Here is a 21,620-nt window from a genome sequence, read left to right on the forward strand (position 1 = left end):
AAAAGTTTTATCACGATTTCAAGTGCTAGGGCGGGGGAATGTCCTAGTAGAACTATTATGTTCACTCTGGAGTGTTTAAGAATAGAGTGGTAACCCCTGGATCGACAAAGTATTGTCGACGAGCCTCGAATGAATTCTTTTCAAAGGATGCCGGAGCGAGGAAGCACCTAACGCTAATGGGTGCACAATGCATGTAACTCAACGAAGTAAGGTCGTGTTAATATGAACCTCTGTTTATGACGTATTCATCACAGTGTACGGACCGTTGATGGTGTGGTAACTGGTAGGAACACGCGGTGCTAAGGGGAACCGTGTTGTGTCCACTCTCTGAACAAGGATAAGAGCTCATAAGATAAGGACCACTTGATGAAAATCTCGTGATATGATAGGGATCACTTGATGCAAATCTTGTGCGATGTTCTGATAAGACAAGTTCTAATTAAAATCAACGTGAATAAGAAAGTTAAAAAGTTTTTTTGAAAAGCTAAAGTCTTTGTTACAAGTCTTTTAAAAATGGTCAGGTGCATAAGTCAAGTTCTGTTCAAGTGCATAAGTCAAGTATATGTTCATGCATACATTTCATGATATATCTCTTGTATGCTTTTGTTAACTATTGTATGTTACATGTTTACTTGTTCAGATTTCTCAAAATCTCACTTTGGTAGTTTCCATTACCATTCTTAACCCGGAATGGTAAAACCTTTAGCAGGACTAGGAGTAGCGAGTCAGGATAATGATGAACGCAAATCATGAGCTTAATCGAGAGGAAATAACGGATCTAGTCATGACCTACTTGGAGATAGCCGAGATTAGAAATATGCTTTAATGATTTCTTTGTTAAGGTCATTTTATTCAATATTTGTTATATTAAGTGTAAACAAAGAGGTTGATACTCTATTGCTAAGAAGTGTGATTTAAAGTTATGAATGAAGAAGTTGGGATTTCAGTTTTATTCTGGTGCAAATTTAAATGACTTATTCCACTGCGATTTATTGCATACTGCTAGTATACATAGGTGCATTGCATCTTATCTATCATGTACCAGGGTATGTAGCCTTGTATTGCATGTCCTGGCATTACAGCCATCGTCCAATCCCCAAGCGGGGGCTGTGGGCGCCACAAAAATCCAGATTAAAAAAAAAGGTTACATGAATAAAAATAATATATACATGATACAAATTTACTAATTTAGAGCAAATGAAGTACTACTACAGACTACTAGTCTACTACCTAATAAACTAATAATAATAACTAAGCTATTACAAAATTTAAAGGCTAAACAATTACAAAATTACAAACATAAAAATGTCCAAGGGACATTGTATCAACATTACAAATCATTGAATACATAATACATACAAATGATTCAAATTTTAATATCCTAAAGATAGAGCTGTTTGAGTCTTTGATTGTGACATTTGGGGTGGCCCGTAGTCTTTTTATTAACTCATTGAGATTTGACGCTTGAGCACATATTCATATTGCAAAGGAGGTAGATGTCGTCTAAGTCGTTTCATGTATTGCTAAATCAATTAATACTAAAACTAATAACAATGAAATCGAAATGAATATAAAAAATAAAATAATAAAAATAAAAACAACAATTACTAGGTGGTCCAAATCTAGACTTATCACCACCCTCATACTCATCGATCTCCTTAAAATCTAAAAAATCCGGAACATGAATGTCCTTTCTCATCGTCCAACTTTGTGTGCACATCAATACCTCCAAAGTTGTAGGGGACAATTAGAATCCACAGCTGTGTGCATATCAATGCCTCTATTGTAGGAGGCAACTCTGTGTGCATTTCAATCAATTTAGGGGTTTTAAGTGAAACCCCTAAATCAATTTATTTAGGGGTTTTCGATTGAACCCCTAGATTGATTTCGGGGTTTCATTAGAAACCCCTAAATTGAGATTTCAGGGGTTTCAATCGAAACCCCTAAATCAATTTATTTAGAGTTTCGGATTTGGACCCTAAACTAATTTAGGGTTCAAAATCCAAAAACCTAAAAAGTACTAAAAAAAAAAAAAATCAAACACCATGCACACGCTACACAAATTCGTTCAATTTCGAACAGATGCATAAATCAGAATCCACAACACAAATTCCCAATCATTCTCATCCTTCATCTCCGATTCAACCCATGCTTCCTCTAATCTCCAACCCAAAACTCTAAAAAAAAAATATAGGTTCCAATCGAGGTCTAGAGTAAGGAGTCTTACCTTTGGCGCAGCAAACAACGGACGAAGCGACGACGAGTCTCAGTCTTCAGATGTTGTGAGAGAGAGAGAGAGAGCGAGAGAGAGAGAGAGAGAGAGAAGAGATCAAGAGAGAGAGCGTGAGAGAGTGAGTCTGAGAGAAGATGGGTAGGGAGGACTTACAGGGTAAATTGAAATGGTGCTATTTTGACAAAACGACGACGTTTCACGTATGGAGTGTTTTATATATATATATATATTTATATTATAATATATAATATATATTATGGGGGTGGGGGATAAACGGAGTGGGGTTTAGCCCCTTCTGTCCCCTACCTCTACTGGAGGCCTCTGGTGCGGGCACCCCCCCTCCAGCATGGCGGGGGCAGGGCGAACGGGGTGGTACAGTACGGTGCGGGGACTTACTGCCTAGCCCTACCTAATTCATGGCCCTTACTAAAATAAAACTTAGGAATAAAAAATATAGATAAAAGTGTATCTAAGTCTAAGTTATCACAGGAGCATTGGGAGTAAGATGTAGTTGAGAATTTGCAGATCGATGAAGCGTTAGGAATAAGTGGTGGTTGAGGAATTGTGAAATCTGTGAAGTGTTGGTAATTGACTTGCAGTGAAATTGTGACGCCCCTAATCTCCCATTGGGATGGAATGGAGACTTGGAGCGTCGGGACATGCAATACAAGGTTACATACCCCTGTACATGAAATTTATTATGCAATGCATTCTAGTATGCAACTAGTAGAACACAATAATCGCAGCAGAAATAAATGTAAAAGTATAACTTATACCAGAATAACTAAGAACATCCCAATCCATTAGTGATCATCAAGTTCAAAGTACCAAATGTAGCATAATCTTAGTACAACTAAGGGTCAAAGTCAAATCATCCGCTTCATGCATTCTAAAGCATGAAGGACTTGGGTTATAAACATCAGGATTAAATCCAATCTCCTCTTAATGTCTGGCTCCTCCTCAATCAGTCGAATCCAGCACTCCATCTAAATTGTCCTCCTCGAGACCTGACACAACTTCTACCATTCCGAGTGGAATGATAGTGATCCCACAAGGAGTGAGAGTTACTCAAAATATCAGTAAATTAAATAACCAATATGCATAAAAATAAATTAAGCATGAAGAATGATAAATATGCAATGCATAATATGCAGAAAAATCAGTATGCATGTTTCCCATCCAGATTCCTTAACATTTTCAGAGAAATGGAGACATGTTTTCATTCAATGAACATTTTTATTTCCATTTTTGAAAACATAACTTCATCATAAAAGTTATTAACAATTCATATAACATCATAACATATGATAACATCACAGTTCCTCCCATCTGCACTGTGAGTACCTACCGGTGACCGTAGTACAACTCATGTTGAGACTACGTTGTCTATAGACTCGTTCTCAATGCATTGGTAAACATAACATAGCATCATAATATGTACACCCACCAGCATTAGGTGTTATAACATATTGACTTCACTTTGGCGTTCTTTAAAAATAACCCATTTGAAACCCTTTGACTGTTCTTTGTCAACCCAGAGGTTACTACTCCATTCTTAAACACTTTAGAGTGGACATAGGAGTTCCACTAGGATAATTCTCCATCCTAACTTTTGGGATCGTGACAAAAATGATTTTCATACTATATGTGAAAAATGTTTTTCATGACATGTGCATATGTGGCAAGCTTTCATTAAAAAATGACATTTATAGATGCAATATGCAAAAATGGTGAAACATATCATATGTCATGTAAGTATGCACTCAATGATCATATAACATGATATTTTATGCTCAAAATGATAATTGAAATATGAATGATACATTTATCAATAATTTATAAATAATCTATCAAGGTGTAAGTTAGAGGCCAACTTACTACCTTCTTGAGTAATTGAAAAAATGTCGTAGCAGTTGAAATCAAGTGCGTACTAAGTTAGAATTAATACTACTATGGATGAGGTTCAAAATGAAAGGTTTCAAAAATAGGTATTTATAAAAATACCCCTAGACTTTCAAAAATTGCCATTAAGGCCCTAATTTTTTACTAATTACATATGAATTCCAAAATTTAACCAAATTTCATGGCTTTCATATTTTTGGCATTCTTAAACCATCTATACCCTTGGATTTCTAAAAATCAAAGTGAAACTTACTCAAACAGTCCCAACCCGTGGCATGCACTCTAGTTGATGCCTAAGTATGTTTTCAACTATTGATCATTGTAGATACAATGGTCTTGTAGAGATGGCCAAGTCGTGGGGCATAGTTCAGATTTCAAAAGGTCAAGAACACCACCTATTGTAACCGGTGGATTCAAGTGGTTTCACTTGGTAGTTTTTGAGCCTCGGTTTTGGGTGGTCTTTGGTGGGAAAAATTGAGTGAAATTTCTGATGAAGGCCATGGGGTCTCTTGGGGATTGGATGGTGATGGGTGTGGGGTGGGGGCTTAGCCAAGGTAGATGGTTGGTTAAATCTCAACCCAACCGGCTCCCACTCAACTAGCCTGAGGGTGCAATCAGTTTGGCTTCTGGTTTGATTTGTGAAACCAATTTTGTACAAGGCTTATTTTGGATTTGACGTTTCTAAAGACCATATTACCCTTGAGAAAATGGCACAAAATATTGGGACTAAGGGCAAAACAATCCATGCACTCAAAGGGGATACATATGAGCCGATTGATGCAAGTTTGGGGTTTGGTATGCCATTTCCCTTAATGACATGTGGGGAAGTTTATCTAGGGTATTATTAAGGTCTAAGTATGATGAAATGGAATAATAAATCAAGAAAATTTCAGATTAAAAGGTTAAGAAAAGATTAAGACGAAATTAAGCTTCAAAAGATGGTTTAAAGATCACTACTCTCATGTATGTTTATTGATGGTCTTAGCCAACTTTCAAAAATTAATTTGGTCATTTAGGGTATGATATGGGCTTAAGAAAACCTATGGTATGCTGTATTGAGCTTTCAACTTGAATGGTGAAATAAATCCAAACATGGCTTTGGGCCTTGTGGGCTTAAAAGGGCCTAATGTGTGGGTTAATGGTTTATGGGCTTCTAGACTTGAATGAGAGGGGGCCTCATTTCTAGATTTTAAGGGTTGAAAAGAGATCTCAAGATCCACTAAGATGGGCTTAAAAGGGCTTGACTTGGCCTAATTGGGTCATGGGTCAATTCTACACCGAGTTTGGCCCAAAGGCAATAAACCTTCCATATGCTTGGGCCCAAGTTAGCTACAAAGTCTTGAATTCCCTAAGGGCTTGGTTCAAGGCTTCTTAGGCAAGGCTCATGAATGTTCTAAGGTCCTAAAAGTCTCATTAAATTCACTAATGGGCTTGCTTCTCTAATCTTATGCTTAATGATACTAAGTGCCAAGGTTAAGGCTAACCTCACTATCAATGTTGACGTAAGTAATAAAAAAAAATTAAAACCAAAATTAAAAATTTAATCTTAAGTATTTAAGGGTTAATCATAATGGTTAATTAGGTGGGGTGTAATAGAAATTGTGTTTTTTTAAGGAAATAATCTTAGGAGAAGCCAATGTTTAGGAGCAGCCACTTTGCACACCCTATGTGGCATCATCCCAACCATCCATCTAGGAAGAAGAAAGTAGTGGCCTGGGAGAGAAAGTAGTGTGTGCATTGTGTGAACCACTACAGTGGATGCTATATAGCACTACCTTTTTAAATTAATTATTAATGTTATGCCATGTCATTCACTAATTATCTGTTGCATATCTATATTATATTAGTTACCTATCATTAAAACTTCTGAAATTGTGTTCTATTTGTGTTTCTATTGAAATGTGTACATTGGTTATTTACAAATGGTTATTTGGGAGTATGCTTGTATTTGTAGAAAAATTTGCAAACTTTATAATTCTTTGAAATTTTCTGATTTGCATAATTTCATAAATTTTCCACCTGCTTCTATTTTGAGTGTTAGATTGGTTTCACTAACTGAGATTTTGTGAAATCTCACTGTGTACTCACCAAGGTTTCACTTCGCGAAATAGTAGACGTTGATGCAGTGGACGGATATGAGTAGGGAGGTTCAGCTCCTCCTGAGGAGTGAAGATTTGGGGCCCTTTTTTCCCTTTGTATAAGTGTTGTTGGTTGGTTTAATTTTATTTGGATGACTGTAATATATTTAAATGTCGAGGTTTGGAAGGCTTGTGGCTTATGGATAATTATTGGTGATGTAGTTTTTAAATTTTGGTATTGTTAGATTTAATGGATGACTACCATTTTCTTTTCCACTGCGAATTAATTACACACTATTGTATTGCATGCATGCACATACTTGATGTCACTAAGTGCTGGGGATGCATGACCCTTGAGTTCGACATTCTGGCGTCACGACTTTTGGTAAAACACAAGCAGGGGTCAGGGGCGCCATAGAAGTCTTTAGCTTTGGCCCAAAAAACAAAGTTATAACAAACAATAGTCTAATCTCATCGAATGAACGAGCTCCCTGTCTTCAAATGCCCGATCATTTCAGTCTTGCCAAATGCACCATAGAATACAGATATGAATCATGCACCACGTAGCTGAGATTTGTGGAATATCACCCAGATTCAACCAACATTCTAGAAGTTCGACCACTGTTGAAGGCATAACCCAAGCTAGCTCTACCCGTTTGAGTACATCGACCCATAACGCTCTAGCAATCTCGTAATGTAGTAGAAGATGGTCCACAGTCTCGCCACTTTGTTACACAAGCAGCAGCATACCACCACTATCACCCTGCGTTTCTATAAATAATCCATCGTCGAAATCTTTTTCAGAGACATTGTGTAACGCCCCGAACCCGAGTGGCTTAGAGAATTACTACCTATCACTTAAAAACATGTTTCCCAACACAACTAAAATAAATCTCCAAAACTTTATAAGCAAAGCTCAATCTCATGTTTTCTAAATAAACACTTTGAAAACTCTGCAAGGTCATTACCGCAACAAAAAAAATAAAATAAACTAAGGGGTCCAAAATCTCCCAGTAGTCATAACAAACCAAACTGATAATTTCGTAAGTCTTACTAAACCCAAGATATAATTAAATCTAAAAGACATCAAATCTAAAGGATATCAAAATTCCTTCTTTTAACATCCTCTCCTCAGCTCAATCATGCTCGCCATTCTAATCCAAGTCCTCAGTTGGACTCTCCACATCATCTGAAAATATTATGAAGATAAGGAAGGTGAGTTATCAATACTCAGTAAGCAGAGGACATATGTTAGCGTGCAAACATGAGCATTTACAAAGTACAGCATGCAGAATAAAACATGTTTTTCAAGAGTAACAGAGCGATGGTTTTAAGACAAGTAAAACCCGTAGTACTTTGGCATAACATAAACTGAGCATCATCATTACATCAAAACAGAGCATTTCACAGAACAGAGACCATGTTTTACCCCCATGGTAGGGTTGTGCTAAGCCTGGTGGCCAAACCAGGCAAAGACAGAGGTAAAATCTTTCTTTTATTCTTCTTGGAGCCTCGAGTGTGCACATAGAAAAGACCACAATAAAACCACTTTGTTTCCAAAGTGGGTGCACTCAGAGACAGAGAAGTTGGTACCAACCCAAACAGAGCAAAGCATAACAGAGCAGAGCAGACTAAAGTAGAGATAGAGTCATATACAAAAATCAATACACCATGCCAAAGGTTTTCAGATGTTTTATCAAAATAAAACAGAGTACCAAAACATAATCAGATCATTTTCACATACTGAAAACAAAAGTCAGAACATCTTTCCAAATAAATGCACAATTTTTCAAAGTCTCAATATCGTTCTTTTCCAGATTTCACAGACCACATGATAGAATTTAGCTTATGTTTACACAATGCATGTCAGAAAATATTTTTTCTTTTTCACACAAATTTCATGAATAATGCAAATAAGCGACCGAGGTTAGTTTTTGTTTTCCCAAGTTCTCATTACATCATAAAATATGTAAACTTTCAGAAAGTCAACCTCAATCTTATTAACTTGTATAAAACTTAGTATGAGAACCCCGCTTATCTGACTCCTGTAGCATATTATCTATGCCTTGAAAACGATCCCTATCAGTCTCGTCACCTATGCATAAAAATAATATATATAAACTAAGTATTAAAAACCAACAACACAATTTCGATCTAAAAATTTAAGACTCAATTTCTAAACCATATTTCAGCAAATTTAATCCAACTCAAACAGCCACATAACAATCTAGACTGACCACACTTCAACCCAAAAACCATATACCAACTTCAATATTGTCCTATACGTCCACCAAAACCAATGTCAACTCAAATAATCAATAAATCACCCATTTCAGCAGCCCATAACTCTAAGCAACCACCAACAATTTAACCAAAACAACATTACACATTAAATGTTTTTCTCCGTTCACAACTCCACAAAAGAAAATCCAACACTTATAAATGTTAATCGGCACCCAACAAGACTCACATCTATTTATTTCTAAAACATAAATCCAACAAATCAAATTTTATTCTTCTAACACACGTAAACCGGTGTCAAAGAAAGTTTACAACAATATCTCTTACCTAGCGCCGTGTGGTGATCGGTGAAAGAAGGGAGCGACACAACAAAGTTAGAATTTTGTTTCTTCAAGAGAGAAAAATTACCCAACAGAGTGAATAACTTACGGTTGAAGGCTCAATGTTTATGAGAAACCGAGTAGAATGACGTACTCACTGCACTACAACAAACGCGAAGATGCACGGGAAAGAAAATCCACCAAAACCACGGACTGCACTTTAAAAAAATTTCTATTCAATAGCCATTTCATGTAAGAGGAAGAGAGATGTGAAATCTTAAAAAGGAAAAGAGAAAAGAAGAGATTTTACCAACTGGAGAAGCTCTCGACAACCAAGACTGAAATTTGTTTTACCCAAAACTGCAGCTTCAACAAATACTGAGCAATCGAGGGACGCGAGAGAGAGAGAGGCACACTAATCTGCAGCAATAAAGGGACGCAAGAGAGAGACTGATTGTGAGGGAAAAGAAAATGGAGAATTGTTAGGGTATGAAATTCGAACTCACAAAACAGACCCAAACGAAAAGATGAGGAAAATTGGGAGAGGAAAGGTGGGTAACAGGTGAGAGAGAGATGTCTGGAAGTGAAGAAGCAAGAAAAACCGAAAGAAAAAGAGGGGAGAAAGAATCGGGAGGAAGCTGATGAAGAAGAAAACACTTACCCAAAACAGTGTCGTATCATACACTCCAAGAAAGGCTGGGCCTTGTTCACGAGATCGGGCCTCACACTCTGGGTCTTACACATTGTCCATGCAAAAAAAATGCTGCCCTCGGAGGGACCTTATTTCTTCAAATTCTTCTCCAAGGGAAATGATTATTCTGTGATTGTGTGAGGGCCTTATAGAAAGAACGAACTGAAAATATACCTTTTTTGGCAGGTATCCATCACAAAGTATCAACTCCTTGAATGCTCAGTCTCATGGAGTATAAAAGTTGGAATAAATCTACAAAATTACTGACTTCCCAATCTTGGGCTGCCCTAGTGAAACTCACATTCCACTTAAATAAAACCTTCACACTCCCTTCACACTCAATCTGCACACAACCCTAGCTTTCCTGCACCTTATCCATAACTCAATTTGAAACAATATGCTGACACAGAGGTAGAGACTTCAATGGTATAGGCTCCCCATCCATCTCAACAACTTCCCTTGATGCCCATGATGATGCCAACGACAACCCCATCTCCTCCTCAACAATAGAAAACCTATATTCCCCACTCAAGAGTTTCAAGCACAAGGTTTGTCGTCTGTAAAGCTCCTTCTTTGACGGCCTCGACATCCCCAGCCATCGCAAGCTCTAGTTCCCTCTTCATCTATTCTAACTCTCGATCCTTTCTATCCAAACACTGTCGGAAAACTTTCAGTTGACGGTAAGGGAGGTGGATCTCCCGTGTTTAGTACCGTCAACTCCACCACAACCATGCTCGCCAGAGGAGATACCATTGGAAGCTCCATCCCCCTTCATCTCTACTTCCTGTCGGTCCTTTCTATCGACTCCGAGCTTGGAAACTGTTCGCCGATTGTAAGGGAGTTTGAAAACCTGTGTCTGGTGCCAAGACTACCATCTCCGTTGACTCCACACTATCGTATCCTCCATTTCCACTATCATCGGTGGTGGCTTTGCTTGTTACGAGACCATCGGGATCCTCTCCGGCGATGTTGGCTAATACCCACCTGTCGATGGGCTTACATAACATGTTTCCCATCTCCTCCATACAGGGCCCGCTTGTGTAACACCCGTGCTTGCCATGAGACTTTTTATGAAATAATTTTAGAAAGGATGATGGGAATTACCGTTCGATTTAAAACGTTTTGCATCCATACCAAGGGTGCAAGACTCTATGTTATAAAATAAAATGTGATTTGAGAATAAAAGAGGTTTACAATGGAAAAAATTAATTTTAACAATTAAAAAGGCATTTCATACATTTAAACACTCATGCCTAGACTTTCGTGCTCTTCCCCATGGGTCATGTTCGTCTTGACTCGTACTTATCATTCAATTCATGTGGGGGGATGGGCATACATAAAAACTAAAATGAGTCGATGACTCGTAAGCATTACTTCATACAGTTTAAATATAACAATATAGGTTTTCATTCATGCATTCATCATTCATACATACTATACGTACATGCGTACATGCATACGTGCGTTCATTTGAAAACATCTGACGGGATTTTTCTTTAAAAGGGACTTTCTTTTCGTCAAACGTGTCTCCTGTCAGTGCCTTCATTTCTTAAAGAATGCGATGCATTCATATATTTATACATTCTTTCTTATCACTTTCATTGGCCGGTACACATTGTTACACCCCGTGTGTTGGGGTTAGCAGTCTTTCTTTGGACCTGGACTCCTCCTGTGGCCACGGGTTGGGAATTGCTTTTCAGTCAGGGGGCCGTACTGGGTGCACTGCCAGTACTACTTACCCGGCATTGCAATCTGCCCATTTATTGGTACCTTTTTCATTCATTCATGTGGCCGTTATGTATTTTCATACATCAAACGTTCAGTCATTTCATTTAGTTCAGTCATTTCTTTCAGTTCAGTTGTTTCATTCCTTTTTCAGTTCATTTTAGCTCTGTCCTTTTGGTTTATGGAAAAACGTCATTTAAAAGCTTGGCCTTAAACATCATCTTTCGTGGCATCTGTAAAAGCATCAGTTCGTAGGGACCATTTAAAACAACATACTTTCTTCGCATCGTTTAAAGCATCAGTTAAAGGAATATGAATTTTCTTAGAAAATACATACAGTAGATACTGCCTATAGTCATCCATTCACATGCGTACAATTAATACTTTTGGGTGCATAAAAAGGGGCTGCCAAGGAGGGGCATACATACTTATACCTTTGAACACTTAACATGCTTTCGTAAAAACATCGTTTCGTAAGGCATCGTAAGGAAAAATCGTTTCGTTTTCATTTTCGTGTATTTTAGAAAACTCTAGAAGAGTATGAATGCAATACTTACCAGGACTCCATGCTACTTCATGTGCGTGTCAGATGGCAACCTACATGCATACACATAACCTTCATGTCATTCTTTATCTAATGCATAAACAACTTAAACTATAATTAGAACTGCACTTCACTTGAAATGCTCTCCTTCTATCCCATGCTCTTATGTGCCATTTACTATGCTAAAACATTTGGGGACCACTTACGGTCACTATCGCTTCCCAACTTGACGTTCCTACCTTGAGTGCTCATTACTAAAGTGAACTCATGATTCACCTTAGGATTAAGATGCTAAGACATTCGTCTTACTTTTCCTATTAACCACATTCCGAACAACAGAATCACGCATCCCAATTCTAACAATACCTTCATGCACCTTAGCCCACACTAAATCCTCATTCCCATCCATACAAGCCACACGGCTCTAAGCCAACTCTGAGGCTTAAGTACCGTGTAACTATGTCTAGGACAGATTACCCATTACATATAGTGAATCCGTTTGGCACATGTGTTTAACCAGATTACACACGTACCTTACCCCCTTATCACTTAAGACCAACATATAACATGTTGATCACCTGTTTGTGTAAATAAGCACCATACTCCGATACCAACCTTCTCTTAACCCAGCTAGCATGACTCTTCATGCTACCCTTCCCTTTTGACAGTTCATCCCAATAATTAACACGACAAGACTCCATTCATAACCACACCTTATGTCACGCCATATAGCACGAGACTACTCTCCAGCTACTCCGTGACCTTGTCACATCACCTGACATCCACTATGCCATTCTTACGCCAACTCCTAACTCATCAAGAGTACGGTTCCTCACGTACCCCTACCACATCGTGACATCTAGTCACGATCCCGCTGCGCCATGCCTACGCTAACTCCTCACCCTTCATAAGCATGACTGCTGGTAACCATGTCACTTCGTGACATTCCCCAGTCATGCTTCCGCTGTGCATGCTTACACTTGTTCTATTACTTCACCCATACTCCCAGTCGTGAGTCAACTGCACAGAGACACCCATCACCTCAGACTATAAGCTACATCATAACTATTTTGAGACACTATTCTACAGTTCCCGACACTACTCATCACGCTCTATGCCTATCAACCACACAACCATCCTTATCTCTGCGACACGCGACACGGTGTATCGTTGCACCTCATGGGGTTCACTCCACATGTACTCCCTTAACACACGCTACAACCCATCACCACTATGGCATACCCGCTATATGATGCATTTTTCCATCCTCCCTTCACACACATTATGCCATACAGAGTACACTCCGCGTGTATTCTTCACATTCCACATTACACCAGGAGGGTATATTTTACATATACTCTCCTTATCCCACACTACACCACGAGAGTACACACTCTCTTCCCAATCCGCACGATGCCACACCATCATTATAGCGTAGTCCACAACACAATCCACAACACTGCACAACATAATTCCCAACTACTCTCCACACTTTACTACACAGAATGTCCAACACTTCACTACATAGAATGCCCAACATTTCGCTACACAGCACATCACAATACAGTGAACTTCACAATACTAACATCCCAATCCACAACCTAATCAACTAATCGACATCTAATATAAATAACGAGGGATAAAGGATATAATCGACGGGATAACCCGTGCTTGTTCACAGACTGTTACGGTTCATGATGTCGGAAGGGTTGTAAGCGGTGGCTAACCCATGTATAGTGGTTGTTTAGGCTTTTGGATAGATAAGTGTGGTCTTGGAAGGGCTTGTGGTGGTGATGAGGGGCAGTACATAGTGTATCTAGCCGTGTACAGTGGCGATCAGCCACGTACAGTGGCTGTCCACCACGTAAAGTGGTGGTTTTGGGAGGGGCTGAGCATGGAGGGGCTTGGAAGGACCTTGGCGAGGTGATGGTGGCATCAAGGTGGCGCCACAGTGGCCTACGGCGGTGGGTCAAGCTTGGAAAAAGGGGAGAGTCCGTGAGGGAGTGAGAGAGCTTGGGAGAGGGGGAGGACTTGGCAAGCTTGGAGGAGCTCGGGGAGGTGTCACGGTGGCTAGAGGAAGCTCCGGTGGTGGTGTGGCGGCCTGAGTAGCCGCACACGGCGGCGCAAGGGAAGAAACCCTTGCTTGAGGGAGGAGAGAGCTTGTACGGTTAAGGAAGGCTATGAGCCTCAGGTCAAGTGGAGGAGGAAGGGGGAGGGAAGGGGAAGTTCATGGTGGCGCTAGAGCCAGTGTAAGGAGGCGCTAGGGTCGTCGGTGACCTTGAAGCCGCGCGAAACCCATTTATGGGTTTCGTGCATACGTTCGAAGGAGGGGGAGAGGAAGGTTGTCGTGGCTTGGGTTCCATGGGAGAGGTTCATCGGTGGAAGGTGAGGCCAATGGTGGCGTTGTGGTGGCCTGGGTGGCCGCGTACAGTGGTGGAGAGGGCTGCGCATGGTAAAACCATGCGTGAGAGGCTGCATGTGTGCGACGGGGAAGGTGGCTGGAAGGTGGAGGTTGTCTTCGACGGTGGGAGGTCACCGGCATGAGGGGAAGCTGCCGGTGGTGGAGGTGAGATTGGGTGGCGTACAGTGGTGCCGGGCTGGAGGAGGGAAGAATTGGGTGAGAGGGGGAGGCAGCGTGCGACGTACGCTGGGGAGAGGGAGGAGAGAGAGAGAGAGGGGAGGGAAAAGTGAGGGAAAGAGAGAGGGCTTCAATATTTAATCCAGACCCCTCATTTTGGGATCCTCAAAACGATCTAACGATGGGGGAATAAAACACTGATTTAAAAATACGTAAACATTAATTTAGTTAAAAGCATTAAGAGGAATTAAGGTAGAATACTATTTAAACTAAACTTTGGTTTATAAAATAATATTCCTTCATCATTAATAAAATGATGAAGTCTTCTTTAATATCTTTAAGGAATAAAATCATTTAATTCAATTAAACCTTTCAACATAATTTAAATCTCATAATATTTTAAATAACTGAAGTCATTTTAATAATTAATATTAAAATGATTTCTGACAATTATAATATTTTTGGAGCTCTTCAAAAATATTATAATTGTCGTATTTAAAATCAAGCTTAATTCAATAACACTGAAAATACCTCATATAAATATTTTCAGTGCATTTAAAACACTGAGCATACTTTAGAAATCACATAGTATCTTCGAAAATATGTCATCGGGATTTGGCATGCATAACGAGGCTCGAAGTCGTTAGAGAGAAAGGGTGGACTATTGCATAATCTCCGCCCTTGGAATTTGCTAACGTCATAAAGAATAAGCCTTACGTCAGAAATAAAGAACGTACGTTAGAAGGAAGGAGCGGGGTGTTACAACTTGTCTCTTGTTTAATTGACCCATAGGTTGAGGCCCAAGTCTTAAGCCTGAGCCTTGCTCTGCCTTTCCTTTTTTTTGATTCATAACTTGAAAGCCCACTAGAGTGGCCCGCACCATTTTGATCCATGCTAATTAACTCGTATGTGTCCAGGCTAGCCATATCTTTTCCTTTAAGCAATCCATGGCCCAAGCCCAAGCCCACCCCTTTATTCTCCTCAACGCATCGTATAAGGCACTCCATTCTCTCGTTCAATACGTCTAGTTGTTTTTTCATGTTCGTAAGAGTATGATACATGCCTTCCTATGTTAGGTCGACAACACACCTCCCACCACCATTTGTTCTCTATAAGCCTCCAAAACCAACAGCACAACCATACCTCACTAGACTAGCAAGTCCTCTCATGCTGGCCGACGTGTCAGGCCTTCCTCCCGGCCTGTTTTGTTACAGGATGGCACCAGTGCCCACGGTTGTTGGAGAATCTCCCTGTACGAACACTCTTGAGGTTGGTTTTCACCATCATTAAGGGCAATGGCATACGAACATGTCCACCCTCTCCTCCAACTTGCCTCATTGCCCCCACCAACTTCCTCCATCCCTTTCTGTTCCTCTCTTCTAGAATGAAGATGAAATTCCATCGATCAGCACCTCCATACTCCACTAATGCCATGCAATAGCCTCGGGAGTTAGAACATCTCTACACAATGATATCCTTATCTCCCTCCTGATGAGCAATATAAGACTTTCTTTCTTCACCCTTCAAGCAGTCCTCCAATGCTTTGGTAAACCAGAGAATTTATGGATAACCCCAACCTCTTTCCTTTCACAACACTCCAGCTTCTCTCAGTAATGTTCATATTCTTCCATCCTTTGTTACCTCATATAATTTTGATTCAATTACTACTAGTTTTGAAAAACCCATATTCCTTATAATCTTGCCGTCAAACGCACTCAACCACCATTGAAACGTCACCTGTGAGTTTCTTATGTTGTTTTTTGAGGATGCATTGCCAACATGAAAATCTAATATTTCACGCACTATATCCCTTAATTGTGTCTTTGAGGTAGCAGGGAATCGATGCTGCAAAGATTCCACAACCATATTGATGCCCTGCAGAGATAACTGAATCATAGAAACCTGTGAAGGCAACAAGACTCCTATTAGTACCTAGGATTGCAAGCCATCACTATAAAATGAAAGACAACACCAAAATATATCTAAGATTCTCCTTACACCCTCCAACATTTGACAGTATTGTAGAAGCAAAAACAATCAAACATTACCTCATGAATGTCCAATTTTACATCTTGAATGCAATGTATAACTTATACTTACAACTTTAGGCAAGTCTGATTCTGGTATGGCATTTACATAAGAGATTGTTATGTTACTACCATTGCCGCACAACAGGCAAGCTTCTTGATTCTCATCTTTCATGTTTTCAATTGATACCACTATGGATGGGCGATCAGGGAAAGCTCGCATACTCAGAGCCTGCAAACATTTCTGCTCCAGTTTGGCAGTGCCACTAAGATCTTCAACCATTAACAAAGGAGCCTTCTCATGCGTCAAATTCAATATAACCATCGGCTGGTTTTTTCAAAGAGCATGCTTCGCCAAATTGTTTAGAAATTTTTACTGTCAAAGCAATTAGGGGTGTGACCGGTTTGGTTCGGTCCAGTTTTGTATATTTTTTTGAACCAAACTAATATACATCGGTTTCGAAAATTTAAGAACTGATATCATATAGATTCACTACCGAAATCAAAACTTCTGATTTTCTCGATTTCAGTCTTGTTCTATCCAGTCTTTTTGATTTTACAGATTATCTATGTTAGTAATAATATGATGTTTACATATATTAAACTATAAGTCTATTTATATTATAGTATAAGTACATTATTTTATAATAATTAACGCATACTAGTATAGTGTATAGTGTTGAATCTAATTATAGCTTATATAAGTTATAGACTTTTTATATGAGTATATATGATCAAATGTGTAAAATTATATTTACAAAAAGAATATATATTATAATTTATTATGAAAATAATGTATTTATGCTTTATATATATATAAAAGTAAGTTTATATTAATAATTTAATATTAATGTTTATGTTTAAAACTAAAATTTATATGTTATATAAAATGTTATATTAAAAATTTTAAGATTAATTTTATGTTATATCACATATTATATTAATTTTATGTTATAAGATTGACTTGAATAATAAAATTAGAATTTCATGTTATATTAATTAGCGATTTAGTATATAATATAATATAACAAATTATAAATATATATACCGGTCTTGTTCGGTTTAAACCAGTTTTTAAAATATGAAAATCGATTCCGCACCGGTTCAAGACCGATTTCAATTGTTAAGAACCACTAGCACACCCGACCGCTTACAAACTGGATCGAACCTACCGATTCGGTCTGGTCTGGTCTAGTTCAACTGATTTTTTAACTTTTTTTACACCTCTAGAAGCAATGAACAAAACTCCTCATTCCTTATGTATTGCTGACAACTAGGTGAGCATTGGACCTCGTCGAGCAACTGCAACATCGCTTTCCACTTGATCAACTTGTACTCCCTGTAGGCACGAAACAAGAAAGTTTCAAGGTAGATTTTTTAAGCAGCTTTGATATTGTGTGAAAAAGGATATCGTAGAGATACTGAGCTTTTGGGTGGCTTCTATAACTGTGCACAAGATGATCGAACTTAAGCAAATGATCTCTCTACTTGAATCAAATAAACAAACAATGAATTTCATGCAATATTCCCAAAACTGCTTTAGGTTCCTTTCATTAAAAATTTTGAAGTAACCATCTTCAAATCTTTATTATCCTCAAGCAGCATTGTGAATTTTAGTAAAGTTGCAACAAGATATACAACAAGATATAATGTGGCCGAAATGCAGGGCCAATTAGTCAACAAAAATAAGCTGTACACACAACCAAAACATATACAACACTGGAGCGATTACTTTCTAGCTTCTCCTTGCTTATTGTGCACGTACGTGAATACAGCCATATAACATATATATAATATTGTCAAACTAATATGACAATAGCTTACCTTCTTTTACACCAAATACCATAAAATGCAGGTCTGTAGCTCTTGTCACTACAAGAAAAAGTGTTTTTCCATACGATTTTGTGTCTGACGGAAATAAAATCACCACAAATACACGTTATTTCTAGCTATTTCTTTTACGCCACTGATTTCTCAAAATAATTTTTTCCCATTCTCTTTTGCAACGATTTTAGTTACTTTAGCGGCGAAAATAATCACTGGAAAAAACCTCGCCTTTTTGCGACGTTTTTAATCGCTGCAATTGGGTCCTTTAATGAAATGGATGTTTCCCATGCCCTTTTGCAGCGATTTTGGTTGCTTAAGCAACAAAAATAATCGGCGCAAAATTACCTTGCCTTTTTGCCACGTTTTTAATCGCTGCAATTGGATCCTTTAATGGAAGGGTGCCAATTCCAATTTGCTAACCTTTGAGAGCTGGCACCAATTCTATCGATAATGTTGGACATAGACATTCCATCAGTTCTCCCATTCCAAGAGTCTACAACAACTCCTTCACAAGCATCATCTTCAGACCACATAGCTTTAAACCGAAATATCTTCTTCTTCTTCCTTGGCCTTCTTTCATGGTTGGTACTGAGAATTATTGGTAGATGGTCCAAATGAGCTACCAAAACATGTACCACACAAGCATCTGTGAACATATCAAGCCAGCTATTATTTGCCAAGTATCTGTCAATTCTTTCACTAATAGATGCGGCATTCCCCTCTTATTACACCATGTAAATTGAGGTCCCTCAAATCCCAAACCAAACAGTGAGCAGTCATCAATAAACTGTCTAAACTCCCTCATTTGTCTCTCAGGCCTCTCCCTTCCTCCTTCCTTCTCATGTCTGCAAAGAATATCATTAAAATCTCCACAAACTAACCATGCTTCAGAATCCAAACCCCTCAATGACTTGATTAAATTCCATGTCCCACTCCTAAGTTCAGTTTCGGGATTACCATACACACCAGTAAAGTGCCACTCCCTGTCACTCTCCTCATCATGAACCATAGCATCAATATGATTCTTTGAATAGCTCTTGATACTCAGATGGACCTCCTTCTGCCACATAAGTGCTAACCCACCACTTCTTCCATCACAACTCACTACAAAACAATTCTCAAAGCCCGCCTTCATTCTAATGTATTCCATCTTCTTTGTGTGTAACTTAGTTTCTTGCAAGAATAGGATCATAGGAACTTCCTTCCTGACCAAGTCATGAAGAGCTCGAACTCCACGTGTGTTCCCAAGCCCAACGGAATTCCAACTTATAGTTTTCATGGTTGTCGGCGGGGTTGATCAATAGCCTCGACCATTTGTATTTGTGATTCATATGCATCCTGCACTCCCCTTCTCCTCTTTTGGTTATTTAATTGCTTAGGCTTAGGTGACTTCCTTTTTGCCTTCTGCCTCAGCTGGATTGAATCAATGGTATCTGAGTTTGAGGGAAGAATTCTGATATGTTGCCGTTTCCTGCCTCTCTTGGAAATCATGGGCCTCGTTTGTTGGGCTACACCAACCTCTAAAACATCAACCCCTGTGGGGGCCCATTAGTAGGGCTCACATGTGCATGTTGATTCTGCATGATAGTACGTAACTTTTTATGCAACTGACTAGGACCATAAGTATTTCCTTCCTTATTGGTGTTATTGACTTCCGTATCCATATGAAAACTATGAGCTTCCACAACGGGATTATTGAGAGATTCTAGCCATATTCTACTGCCATTTCCATTCATTGTAGCCGTTATCTTTCCAAGCGTTACGTCCCCTTCTGAGACAACATCCCGAGATTCTCGTAGGTTGCATTTACTCCTTGATTTCTCCCAATCATCCGCCGTAACGTCTGCAACCCTCCAATCTGATTCCGTCGAATGGACCAGTGAGGAATTCCTGTCAGCAAGCTCTTTCTGAGATCTGTAATCCCTCCTTTGTCCCATGGCACCACCAACACGCAGCCATGGACCAAAAGGCAAGCTTTCTTCCTGTAGTACCTCATGATGGGGTTGCTTTAGTTTGCATTCCTGATTATGACCCAATATGCCACACACAAAAAAAAAATTCGGCAATCTCTCATAAGCAAACCTAACCCAACATGAACCAAAAGTTCCCAGATTGATCATCTTGCCACGCATAAGTGGTTGAGTAATATCCAGTCGAACCCTCACACGCATGTATTCACCCCACACAATCTCACCATGTTCAACATCCACTTCCTCTACAACACTAATTCCTCTAAACATAAGTTTTCTTGGTACAATAGTGTGACATTGACGTAACACCCCGATCCCGGAGGTCTAAAGAGTTAACTCTTAATACTTAATATCAATTCCAATACCACAACAATAAAATCCAGAAAACTCAATAAAATATTAATTCCTTTGCTCAACCTAAATATCCATATTCCTTCACCGAAACAACAAAGAAATTCTCAATAAAATAAATCAGAAACTCCCCAAATACTCGAAAATATCCTTAACCCAACACATCAAAATATTCGTAAATAATCAATTTACTAATTATGACTCTTAAATAAGTCGTTGTACCCTCGGGCACTTATTCCTTTACAATCATCACACCTTGCTAAAACTTCCTACTATTGTTCTGCAGTTGAACCATCAAGATCATCTGAAAAATATTTGAAAATAAAAGGTGAGTTATCAACAACTCAGTAAGCAGAGAACATATACTAATATGCAAATATGGGCATTTACAAAATTTGGAATACAGAACAAAACACTTTATTTTTAGGATGCAAAGTCAGAACATGTTATTAAAATATCAAAGGAAAGTTCAAAAATATTCATAATTAAAATCCCTTTGGCATAGCATAAATTGAAACATCACATCTGATCTTATCATATCAGAAATGATACCGTGTTTAACCCCTGTGGTAGGGTTGTGTAAACCGAGCGGCCAACCGAGCAGAAACAGAATGTGAATCTTCCCCTTATTATTCTCAGAGTCCTGAGTATGCACACAAGAAAGACTATGCAGAAAACCACTTTGCTTCCAAAGTGGATGCACCGGGAATAGAAAAGTTGGTACCAACCCGAATAGAGGCCACCGTTTTACACCTGTAGTAAGGTCAGAACGGAATAGAAACAGAATGTTATGCTAGAGGTTTTTCAGAAATCATGTCATATCATATCAAAGTACAGAACATCTTTAGAATATAACAGAATCTTATCACAAAAACATAATTTGTGCACTCTCTTTTGCACAATTCAGAAACAAAATGCCAAAATAGCTCATGTCTACACCAGTCATGCCATAAAATACTTTATCCTTATATAGAATTTCATGAGTAATGCAGTACAAATAATTGAGGTTGTTTCAAATTTATTTTTCATAACAAAACATGCATATTTTTCTAAATTGACCTTAGTCCATTTTATTTTTATGCAAAGTCTAGCATAGGAACCCTGCTTACTTGAATTTCTTAACTTATCAAAAA

The 21,620-nt window shown here is 38.7% G+C and overlaps 1 long non-coding RNA gene across 1 annotated transcript; it reads right to left on the reverse strand.

Annotated features, from left to right (window-relative positions):
• Nucleotides 1-3,020: 3,020 nt before the first annotated feature.
• Nucleotides 3,021-20,487, reverse strand: LOC121260918. The gene is made up of 3 exons (XR_005939805.1): nucleotides 20,474-20,487; nucleotides 7,065-7,070; nucleotides 3,021-3,252 (listed from the first exon to the last, which is right to left on the reverse strand). It is a non-coding gene; the product is annotated as an uncharacterized LOC121260918 (long non-coding RNA).
• Between the last annotated feature and the right edge of the window lie 1,133 nt (nucleotides 20,488-21,620).

This window comes from Juglans microcarpa x Juglans regia, chromosome 4D, assembly GCF_004785595.1.
Source record: "Juglans microcarpa x Juglans regia isolate MS1-56 chromosome 4D, Jm3101_v1.0, whole genome shotgun sequence".
In the NCBI taxonomy this organism is placed as follows: domain Eukaryota; kingdom Viridiplantae; phylum Streptophyta; class Magnoliopsida; order Fagales; family Juglandaceae; genus Juglans; species Juglans microcarpa x Juglans regia.